The sequence below is a fragment of the Protopterus annectens genome, chromosome 7.part0 (assembly GCF_019279795.1).
Source record: "Protopterus annectens isolate FY-2018-M chromosome 7.part0, PAN1.0, whole genome shotgun sequence".
In the NCBI taxonomy this organism is placed as follows: Eukaryota; Metazoa; Chordata; order Ceratodontiformes; family Protopteridae; genus Protopterus; species Protopterus annectens.
This window is the reverse complement of record NC_056739.1, coordinates 949,727,777-949,740,791: the sequence shown is the minus strand read 5'-3', so window position 1 is coordinate 949,740,791 and position 13,015 is coordinate 949,727,777.

Sequence of the window (13,015 nt, the reverse complement as noted above, 5' to 3'; positions counted from 1 at the left end):
TTAGTACACTGCTTCAACAGATACAGATTGGTTAAACAGCCCTTCAGGAATTCAGTGCAACATTTTTTTTTTTTGGGGGGGGGGTATAACACTCCTGTTTTTCATGTATCACTTAATTGCCTGCTGCTCAACCATTTATTTAGGTACACTTTTGTAAATTCACTTTTCATTTCCCCAATTTTGCCATTTTTTCGTAGTTTTTATTAGATCTTTTTTTCACTAGGGTACATAGCACAAAACTATCCACAAACAAAATCTTTCCTAAAGAACAATCTTACCTCATGCCAACAAATGTGGAAAACATTATTCTGCCTTTCTTGGCTTTTGTCTGAAGGTGTTATAGCCACAAACCCTTTTTAATGCATTCAACATCTTGGAAGCACTTTTCACAAAAATTTGTTGCATTTCTCAGTAGCAGGAATCAAATTTCCCCAAAATTCTGTACCACATATGGTGTAGTCATGTAGTGGGATCATTGGCTCATGCAAAATATACAGTTTTAAAAACATTCTCCATAATGTGCTATGATTCAGGCATAAATCTGTCTGTGTCTTATACATTATCCCTTTATTAAGGAGTTTTTAAATAATGTGCATAGCTGGCTTTTTTCAAATTTATTCAGGAAAGAAAACAAAACATTCACCAATAACATTATTTGATTTTTACAGTACAGTAAACTCCCTCTTATCTGGTCTCGCTGGGACCGGACCTCAGGCTGGATAAACAAATGGCTGGTTAATCAGAAAAAGCATACAAAATAGCATTTATAGGTTATAAATCAGCTAGATTAACAGGATGTGTGTTAGTATGCATTTTACTAATGAATATGAAGTCTAAAACGTTAATGTATGTCATTATTTAACCCAGAGGAGGTGGAAGAGTTGTTCTTCCCTGTTGTCTTTTGCTAAGGCTGCAGCAGAAATTTGATTGGATGGTAAAAGAAAGTCTGGATAAGAGGGATTGTACTGAACCTGAAGTATAGATCAGCTCAAGTCAGGAAATCTCCACCCAGAGTATTCATCACTACCCCCGAGCTTGGATTTCCTTCACCCTTCAATTCTAAACTCATTATGGTTAATTCCCCATAGAGATTCACAAAGAGTGGATTCCTCTTCCACTCTACTCCATTCCTCTGCTAAAATAAACTGAAGGTTGTCTCCAATAGACATCTTATCAGGACCACTCTTGACATGCTGTTTAAAAAATACTCCACTGTACCTCTGTACTGAACAGTAGTAACAAACTGAGTCAGTTCTCTTTCAGTGGGTTTCTCACTGTAGAATTAATTTAGTATTGTGTGCTAATCCCCTCAGCCATATCCTGCAGCTCAACTTAAAAAAAAATCTGTAGCACTACCACAGAAAAAAACAGTCTCAGACACACACACATACCAATAAATGTATACATACATACATGCATACAGTACTAAAACTATCCCTTTATGTAACACTTTCCCTAAGAGTAAATAAACACAGTCACATATATACTAAATCAATCTCCTTCCATTCTCCTATCCTGCAAACACTGACATGCACACAACTATATTACACACACACACACACACACACACACACACACACACACACACACACACACACACACACACACACACACACACACACACACACACACACACACACACACACACACCAGGGGTGAAGCCAGAAAATTCCATTTTGTACTCACAAGTAATTTTTACTGTCCACAAACCACCTAGCAATTTTTAAAAAAAGAACAAAGCTTTCAACATGTTGCCCCCTCACAGTTAATAAATGTACACATAATTTTTAGCAGTTCCCTCAAAAACTACTTATAGATATTCCCCGGGATTCAAGAAGCTCTGCGCAAGGACAGTTTTAGCCTTGCGCCAAGCGTCCTCACTACAGATGGTGAAGAAGCACCATATGAATATGTATGAGGGCGCCCCACCGCACCATCAATGTGCACAGGAAATGTGTGCGAGTGCAGGAGGTGTGTAAAAGTGCTCTACGGAGGCGTAAACATGCCCCAACAGTTGCAAAACCTACTATGCCTACTAGTAGAGTCCGCCTCTAATAGTAAGTCAGTAATTTAGTGTCCGTGGATACCGAAATGTATGCTAAGCATACAAGAGTGTCCACAAACAGTGAAATAAAATTGAAGTAGTAAACACACGCATGTAGTGGAATGTTGAGCCCTGTCCCTAGAACTTTCACAATTAGATTCCCCGTGTCCCTATTATGAATTGCTGCAATATCGAAGGTGTAAGCAAAGTGCAGTGTGTTTGTGCATCGCTGCCCTCTGCCGAGCGTAACTTACACATCAAATTCATTCAAATAGAGAAAAACATGCAAAATCAATGTAAATGTCAATAGTGTAGTGTTTAGAGCATCTGCCTAACTAACAGGCATTCACGGTTTGAGCCCAACAATAGCACGTACATATCATTTTCCATGTGGAATGAATGTCGTTTTGCTGTAAAACCGACATAAGAGTATCGCATGAGATATTTAACTTAAATATCATTCAAGCAAAGTGGCACTGTCATAATGAATAAGGCACTAGTAAGCAGGTGTAAGCACAAATAATCAGCAGTAAACATATATAAGTACCGGTAAGCAAGTCTGAATGCGCTTGCGTGGGTCTAAGCAGTGCCCAGCATAGGAAATGTATATAGGTATGTACAGATATATATAATATATAGACATATATAAATATATATATATATATATATATATATATGGATCTATCTTACTACGTCGACATGTCAAAGCGACAACAAAATCACCGACACCACATAACCGACATTTCACAAACACGAAACCTCACATGCCCGACACACCATAATCCCGACAAGCAACAAACAAAACAAATCCCCGGTCCAAAAAGCACACACACAACACAAGCACACCAAAATCCTTACAAACCAACACTAAACCTCACATACACAACTACCTACAACCTTAACCCAAACCCTAACCCTAAGGTCCGCCACTATCGCACACTCACCTAACCCGCCCGCTAACGCTAGCTCACTTAACCCATAACCCACAAACTATCACAGTCGCACACTTACCTAGCCCGCGCCCTAACCCTAACTCACTTAACCCGCCCCTAACCCACAAACTATCACAGTCGCACACTTACCTAGCCCGCGCCCTAACCCTAACTCACTTAACCCGCCCCTAACCCACAAACTATCACAGTCGCACACTTACCTTACTCGCACCCTAACGTCCGTCACTACCGCATACATACACAGCCTTTTCCCATGTCGATGTTCTCAGCGTCGGGGTTTTGATCCGTCGGTCTTCTCCGTTTTTGATCTTCTGGCGTCGGTGTTCTCGCTGTCGGCGTTCTGACTTGTCGACGTAGTAAGATAGATCCATATATATATATATATCTCTATGAAGAAGGACCCAGTTCACAAGGTTAGGTTAGTGGGGGGTAATTGTAACACTATAGAATTGGTTTATTTGTCTGTTTGCACTGGTTGTAAAGCATAATATGTGGGTAAAACGGAAAGAGCCCTCAAGAAGAGGGTGTACGAACATTTGTATGCAATCAATACTCATAATACGAATAATGCCCTTTACAGACATTCCCTTATATGTGGGTCGTTTTCTGGCTACAAATTTGGCATACTTGAAGTGGTTGTGTAAAAAGCCAGGGGTGGTAACTGGGCTAACACTATTCATAAAAGCTAGCTCAAATGGCAGCTTCATTTAAACGGCTGGTACCCAGCAGCCTTAAATGATTGTTTGTCCTTGAAACCAATTTTAATAGAGAAGGCTGCTAAGTTATGATATGTTCTCTCTATTACTTGTACTAATTATGTTGAGTGTATGATTCCTTTAAAATTTTTTTCTAGGTGTTAATTGTATTGACTATTTAATTCAGTGGTGCAGAGCATTAGTAGATTTTGATAAAGTCTGCAATTGTAGCAGAAGAAAAAGCTTATCCTACATTTTGTTCTTGTTGCTGTATTTTTATTCACATTTTGTACCTGCTGCTGTGGATTTTGGCTGTGCATTAAAGCACTTTTACTAGGGACATTTCCTTTTTCTTGGGTTACTGGATAGCACCTTCAAGTGGTTGTTTTTTCTATAGTTCTTTGATTCCACTTGTTTGCCCACTTGGATTTTGCTAGTTCTGGTTGTGTGGGTTTGGTGGTTTTCCTGTACCCGGTTTTTGTTGACATGCACTGAGGATGGATGACAACGGTTCCTCTGACAGTATGGTTAACACTGTACCTCTGGTGAATTCTTCACCTGACAGAATTAAAGATGACAGTAGTCTGATGTTTGGTCAACTTACTAAACTTTTGTAACAACAATGCAATCATATGCAGCATATTTTGGATAGACTACAAATCCCAAGTACCTCAGGGTTGCAGGCAATGACATCTACATTAGGACTAGTCAATAGGAAACTTCCGGTTTTGGAACAAATGGCTCTTTCCTCAACACAAGTTAGTATCCCCTGTGGACAGTTGACAGGGGAAGCTAAGTCGCAGGAATCAACCAGGATATCACATTTTAATAGATGGAGCAACAATGACTCGGTTATTTTTAACCATAACAAAGCCAAGCAACCTACTGACATCAATTACCGGCTCTGGGACTTTGAAGCAAAAATGAGCAAGGTAAGAAATTTACAAACTGATAATGCGTACCTTGCTGAATGTATTAAACTACAGAGGGTTCCAAAGATCCTTCGAATGCATAAATTTCCCAACGGGTCATCCGTTGGTCAATAAGAAGTTGAAGAATTCTTATTAATGTTTGATAGGCATGGTGTAGAGCTTTTACATTTTATTGTTAAGGTGAACAACAACAAGATTAAGAACCTCTTGGATGAGGTTAATATTTTAAACGATGAAATTTTGAATGTTGCAAACTTTGCCAACTTTAAGGCCAGATATGACACAATTTTTGATAAAATAGAGGACTAAGTTAAGGAGAATGTTGCTAGGAAAATGAAAAAATTAAAAAGAGATGAATTAGAGTGTAAGTACAAGGAAGCATACCCCTTCCCTAAGAACTAGTATGGGTTAAACATGAGTAATGAGAAGAAGAGGATTGATGAACCGGACACCGAACCATCTAGTTATGACCCGAGGAGGGTCAATGACAACTTACAAGATGAGTTTTTGATGTCGAAGTAGATGAAGTGTTTGGGCAGGATTACCCTCCATTAAGGAGGTCTGAGCAGATATTTAACCAAAATAGAAATAGGCAAGTTTTTTTTATGGGGGCAACATGCCACCCCCAGGGGTCAACCTCAGAGGGGGAGGAAGAACTACTGGAACACTCGGAACCAGAACAGGTTCTAGAATTTTTCAAACAAGGTGCACAACCATAAAGTATTATTTCTAGTTTTGGTGGTAAATTACTTAGTTTGATTGTGTTTAATATTTTTAACTATGCAAACAGGATAATAACAGAGGATTATTTCTCCTTACTTGAGAAGGGGTTTAAATTTGTTCCAGCTAGGAAACCCAATATTTCTAAAGCACTTATTGATTTTAAACTTTACATTAGGAAACTCAATGTTCAACTTCTTTTTAAAGACAAAAGGGAACAGTCTAGAGATTATTCAAGGTTTAGAAAAAAGAGTCTGTACAACCCTCCCTTACACACTACGTTGGCCCACTATGAAAAAATCCGTAGGAGAGACATTTCGTATGAATACAAGAAACATAGGAATGATTATTTTAATTTGACTAATGTAGAGATGGGATTACTCAAGAGCCTCAGATCAACTGATGAAATACGAATTATGAAGCCGGATAAGGGGGTGGGGTTGTACTAGTTGAGAGAATGGACTACGTTAATGATATTATGAACATTTTATGTGACACAGAGAGATATACCTCTGCTTTTTTGAATGAAATCCACATATCACACAGGAGATTACACCTTTTTTTAGAAGACAGTTTATATCAGGGTATTATTAATGAAGACACTTTGAATTTCTTAAAGAATGACTGTCCACTCATTCCTACAGCTTTTGGAATCCCAAAGGTCCACAAAAATGTGGACCACCCCCCATATAGGCTCATAGTGGCTGGCCAGAATAGTTCAATTTATCCTTTGGGTGTTTTTGTTGACAGGTTGATTAAGGATGTTTTGGGTTCAGTCACACAAGTTATTAAGGACTCTTGGGACTTTTTAACTAGGATCAAGTCCCATTTTTTTCTGATACCAGTGGATTTTCAACGATAGATATTGTAGATTTATTTAGTTCAATCCCACATGAGGAAGGTTGGAGTTGTTCCATGAAGCCTTAATGGCATATTCCAGACTGAGTAACACAATGATAAATTTTGTCATGGAATTAATGGAATGGATCCTTCATAACAACTTTATTTCATTCGAGGATGAATATTTCAAACAGGTAATGGGTGTGGCAATGGGGGCTAGTTGTGCCTCCATTTATGCAAACCTTGTTATGGCCATGTGGGAGGTTAAACACATCTTTAACACCGGATTTAAACAGGAGTGGCTTTTTTACGGTCATTACCTTGACAATATTTTTATCCTTTGGAAATGTGATAGGTCCACTGTGGACAAGTTCATTAAACACATTAATGAAGTTTGTCCATACTTCAAATTTAGCCACACCTTTGATGAACACACTATAGACTATCTGGATGTTAATATTACCCGAGATCTCCAGTTAAGGCAGTTTTCATCTATGGTGTACTGTAAGGCCACTTATTCTAACTGCTTTTTGAGTTTTCATAGTCAACACCCCTACCATGTTAAGAGGAACTTGATTAGGGGACAAATGATAAGGGGGGCAAGAATGTGCTCAGCCTTTGACAACTTGAAAAGGGAACTGGGATTGTTGACACAGATGTTCAAAGCAAGAGGATATTCTGACCATATGTTGGGACAGATAAATAGTAAGGCGTTGGAAGGTTGGGGCAAAAAATTTTTACCCCTACTAGGACAAGAAAGCATTAATGTGTGTGTAGAACAAACCACCTCAACTGACCATCAATTGTCTGATACACATGATTTTTTGAATCCTATGTCTATACAATTTGGTTCATTTGGGAATAAGGTTAAGGACATCTTGTGTGAGAAATGGGTTATTTTGGAGTGCAATAACGAACTCACTCAAACCTTGGGTCTGGGCCCCACATTTTCTTTTAATGAGGGAAACAATTTAAAAACTTTGTTATAACATCCTATTACTAGGGAGAATAACAATGGTACTAAACCGTGTAGTAGGTGTAATTATTGCCCCTATGTATTGAACACACGAGAGATCATTTTGGGGGACCCAGTTCACAAGGTTAGGTTAGTGGGGGTAATTGTAACACTTTAGGATTGGTTTATTTGTCTGTTTGCACTGGTTGTAAAGCATACTATGTGGGTAAAATGGAAAGAGCCCTCAAGAAGAAGGTGTACGAACATTTGTACGCAATCAATACTCATAATACGAATAATGCCCTTTACAGACATTCCCTTATATGTGGGTCTTTTTCTGGCTACAAATTTGGCATACTTGAAGTGGTTGTGAAAAAGCCAGGGGTGGTAACTGGGCTAACACTATTCATAAAAGCTAGCTCAAATGGCAGTTTCGTTTAAACGCCTGGTACCTACCAGGCTTAAATGATTGTTTGTCCTTGAAAGCAATTTTAATAGAGGAGGCTGCTAAGTTATGATATGTTCTCTCTATTACTTGTACTAATTATGTTGAGTGCATGATTTCTTTAAATTTTTTTTCTAGGTGTTAATTGTATTGACTATTTAATTCAGTGATGCAAAGCATTAGTAGATTTGATAAAGTCTGCAACTGTAGCAGACGAAAGCGCTTATCCTACATTTTGTTCTTATTGCTGTGTTTTTATTCACATTTTGTACCTGCTGCTGTGGATTTTGGCTGTGCATTAAAGCACTTTTACTGAGGACATTTCCTTTTTCTTGGGTTACTGGATAGCACCTTCAAGTGGTTGTTTTTTCTATGAAGAAAGAATGACGTAACAATAAAGCATACAAAAGGAATGAGAAGGGAATCAACAGCAACCCCAGTATTATATAGCGCTGTCAGCGTATATCATATCAAGCTGGGCAGGAGTGAGCAAAGCACTGCTACTCAAACCACAGGCAGGATTTTACCAGTGGGATTAACATTGTTGATCTGCCAAGTCTACTTTACACAAAGAGGGCAGTCCCTGGTGACACTACCCAAAAATTGATAGGCTAATTGGCCATCCGACCATTACACAAGCAAGAGCATGTATGTTCAATGAGTAAATGGTGGGAGAGCCTGAGAATACATGGGTTGGGACAACATACTTGTAGAGCCCCTAACACTCGGGAGAGGGCAATGTGTGGAGGTGTGTCATGGCTGTGATAACAACTGGACAATGGATGGTATGCATGTATATTGAACTCAGGTGGGGTGGAGGAACTATGGGTATGAAATTATGGAGCCAGGCGTGCCAGGGTTGGATGGGCTGGTTTTAACTGGACCGCCCCGTGGAGGTCAGCGAGTTTGTTATAAGTATATATGCATACACACATGCAGACATCAGTATGTAGAAGTACATTCTCTGTAACACATTCATTCCATTTGCAGACATAAATAACATGAATGAGCCCTTACAAACCTCAACAGTAGATAGAATAATAGGTTGTGCATAACAGGGAAGGGACGAAACTGCTAAAGCGCAAAAGTGTGTACAATGTCCAAAGTCAGTGCTGTGCCACAAAAAATCAAATATGAGGATTTTCCCACACATGGAATCATTTCTGTGATCTGCCTGCTATAGCAACACCAATTATTAAACCGGTCTATTTGTAAAAGAAATACGCCGAACACGTACATAATTAGGCTCTCATGTGTAACGTGTATGTTACCACATAGTCATACTTATTAATTTATTGTAGTGTCATGTTAATGGGAGTAAGGATGTAATAGGTTCATAGGTTCATAGGTTCATACTAGGCTATCTGCCCGAGGGCATTTACAAGCCTAGCCCGTAGTTTGTGGCTTGCGCCACCCCTTTGGTTTGGGGAACTGTGCCCATTATTTTGCTGTGCCTCTGTCGAGCAGTGACACTGAGGTAATCCCTGGGGTATACTTGCGATCACCCATCCATTGGTCAAGATTTCTCTTGAACAAAGCCAGCGAGGTGCTTTGCCTCACATATACCGGGATTTTGTTCCACAGCATAGGGAGTCTTTGGGTAATGAATCTATCCCTCCAGCACGTTCTATTAATGGCCGTGTCAAGGTTTAGGTCTCCCGCTCTAGTGGTTCTAATGGATCTAGATTTTTTGAGGTGAAGCATGTTCATCAAGTCAGGGTTTGACAATGCCTTGTATGTCAGGCACAAGTCCCCCCTGAGCAAGCGGTAAGCGACTGAATATAGTTGGAGTTCTTTCAGTCGGGCAGCATAGGACATATTTTTGAGACCCATAATCCTCTTGGTGAGGAACTTTTGTGGCCTCTCCAGTTGCTGCAAGTGACGGGTCAGATACATTCCGAATGGGGCATTGTACTCAATCATTGGTCGGATGAGTGCTGAATATAGGGAGACTATGACCTCGCTTGATCTAGATGTGAATCCCTTCATGATAAGGTGGGCAATGTAGAAGGTCTTCCTGACTATTTTTGCAACATGAGTGTCGAATGACAGATTGCTGTCAACCTGGGTCCCCAGGTCCCTAATAACTTCTTCTGTGCTCAGTGGATTTCCACTTATATGGTAGCTAGGGGTAACCTTGTTTTTTCCGAAGGGTATGACTATGCATTTTTTGGCATTTAACTTTAGGCCGTGGCTTTGGCACCAGTTATCTGTATCTATGAGACCCTTCTGAAGGATATTTGTGTCAGATGTGTTTTCAACTACGGCACCCAGTTTGCAGTCGTCTGCAAACTTTGTCAGCCATAGCCCTCCCATGCTTGCTTGTACATCGGAAAAGTAGATGCCAAACAAGAGTGGGCCCAGGACTGAGCCCTGTGGGACACCACTTGAGACAGGCTTAGAGTCAGACATGGCATCGGCCACTCTGACCCTGTGGGTTCTGTCACTCAGCCAGTTAGCAACCCATCTTGTGATGTATGGGTTAACATTTAGGCTGATGAGTTTTTCAATGATACCCGAATGGGGTATTGTGTCGAAGGCCTTTGCCAGATCGAGGTAGGCTGTATGAACTGCCTTTCCCTCATCAATGGCTTTGGTGACTGTTTCGAAAAAGTCAACCAAGTTTAAAAGGCATGACCTGCCTTTGACAAAGCCAAACTGGGTTGGATCCAGAGTCTGCAAGTTCCCTATGTCTTTATTTATGAGATCCATTATGATCCTCTCCATGGCTTTGCAGATAAGGCTTGTCAAGCTGATGGGCCGGTAATTTCCAGGGTCGGTGGAGGCACCGCCTTTGTGGAGTGGGACTACAGTCGCTGTGCGCCACTCCCTGGGTACGTATCCCGAGGTGAGGCAACGATTAAACAGCTGTCCTAACTGAGGGTTTAATTCCTCGTTGAGTGCATGTAGCACACAGCCGGGGACACCATCAGGTCCCATGGATGCTGTGTTTTTTGCCTTAGAGAGCGCCGTTCTCACCTGAGCATTTGAGATGTTTGGGGGGCTGCAATCTGTTGGTATAGATATCTCTCCTTTTGGGGGGGAGAAGTTTGCACTGAACCTGTCAGCCAGTATGTTGGCAATGTCTGTAGGATCAGTAATCTTCTCATCGTTTTGAACTAATTCTGAGCATATCTGGGAGTTTCCTCCCAGGTTTCTAACATAGCTAAAGAAGGCCTTATGATTGTCTTTAGAGTCTTTAGCTATTTTTCTCTCAAAATTTGCTTTGGATGCTTTTATGAGAGCTCTCAGCTTTTTACTTATAGTGATCAAAGGCGTCTTGCCTTTCAAGGATTTTGCTCTATCATGTAGTAGCTTCCTCCTTTTGTTGTAGAGTTTGTTTATGGCTGGGGTCCACCAGGCTGGACGCTTGCCTTTGGTACAGAGAATCTTTGTTTTGCTTGGGATTGCCTTATCCATGCAGTCCTGCAGGTGCTGGTAGAAGGCATTTGTAAGTGATTCAGCGGCTAGAGTACTGTTTTCCGCCGCTCGGGGGCCTTGAAGGAGACCACACTAGTCTTTAGAAGTGCAAAGTCGGCTTTAGAGAAGTTTTTACTGTGGTCTTTTTGTTTCAGGAGGGTGGGATGAGGACCTCCAGCGAGATAAGTTTGTGATCTGATCTCACCAGTGAGGGGTATACTTCTGGTGTTGAACATTTTGCTCCCATGTTCGTGATGATGAGATCAAGTATGTTTTCTCCTCTTGTGGGGATAGTGACTAGTTGTTCCATGGCATTTGAGTTTATGACTTCCAGGAACTTTTGGGCTAGGGTGTTTGGGCTTGAGTAGTGTTCCCAGTCTATATTTGGGTAATTGAAGTCACCCAGTATGATGGTATTTGGGGATACATTTATTCCTCCAGTGTTTTCAGGAAGGCCAAGTGAGATTCCTGGGTCTGTGAGGGTGGCCTGTAACATGCTACAATTTGTAGAGCAGTCTTGCCTATGGTTATCTGCACCTGGATGGTCTCTGATGCATTGTGCGTTGCCACCAATCTTGAGGTGTAGGTATCCTTGATGAATATGGATACCCCCCCTCCTTTCTTGGTATTGTCCAGATTTTGGGGCCGGAACGCATGATATGAGGTAAAACCTGATAGTGCTGGGGTGCTCTCGGGAGCCTTGAACCAGGTTTCTGTCACAGCACAGACATCGATGTTCTCCATACTGAGAAGGGCCTCGAGTGCGTGCATTTTGAGATTGAGACTTCTGGCATTGAGCAGCATTACCCTTAGTTTTTTTCCTTTTTTGTGTTCTAGGGTGGAAGGTTTAGAATTTGAGCCTTGCCTAAAAAAGGCACTATGGGGGTGGCAAGAGCCTTTGCCAATATCCGGAATCCCAGGGGTGACAGGTGCAAGCCGTCCCTTGCGAAGCAGCGTGGCTTGCCCAGCATGTCATCCCAGGCAGACAGACACTGGATCCCCTTTGAATGACACCAGAGTTTAAGCCAATTGTTAAAACTGATCATCTTATCTCTGTATTGTGGCATCATTCTTGGTGAAGGTAAGATACTGCTCAAGGTCAGGGTCATACCTGCCTGGGCTACATAATCGGAGAGCTCCTCAATGTCTCTTTTCATGTAGTCCAAGGAGGTACGTCTCAGGTCGTTTACACCAGCGTGGACAATGACTGAGTCGTACTTGTACCTGCTGTTGAGAGACCTGAGTGCTTGCGTTATGTGGCGGATTCTAGCGCCCGACAGGCAGCTTACTGTGACCTTCTCCTTACTCAGTCTGGTGAGCGGGACGTCAGTGTGTCTGACTATGGAGTCACCAATGACTAGTGTGTCTGGCATTGTGTTTGGCCTTATGGGCTGCGACTGTTTGACACTCTGACTGTGAGGTCTATGTGTTGCAGGTGCTGTGTTTTGAGGTGGTAGTTGTTTGGGTGTATGCTTTGGTGGTCTCTGCTGTCTTGGTAGATTTTTGATCAGAGCCTCCGAGTATGTCTTTGTGTGTTTATGTGTATGATTTGTGGTTGTGATGGTACCATGTGAGACTGGGTGTATAGTGTATGTGGGAACCTTCTCCTCCTGTCTGGTCTTGCCAGTCCTGTGTTGAGAGAGCTCAGCCTCCAGTTTGGCCGTATAATTGCATCTCTCACATGTATTTGTGTTTTGTGGGAAGAGGAGAGGGTTGTCTGTGTACATGAGGCAGTTGTAACATTGCCTCAATATTCCCAGGTTCACCAGCTGAGCAGGAGAGGACACTAGCAGCTGATCCCTCGACATGCTAGAAGGAAATAGACAACAAATTTTAAAAGAGTTTTCGGGGGATGTGGGTGAGCAAGAAATGGGGTTGAATGATAATAATGAAGTATATAGTCTAATCTTGACATAAACACATGTGTGTCCCATGTGGGAGAACCCAAAAATTGTGAATAGTGTCCTTTTGGTCGCTCATGTCACCAGTGTTTGTGGACTAAAAGTTTGGG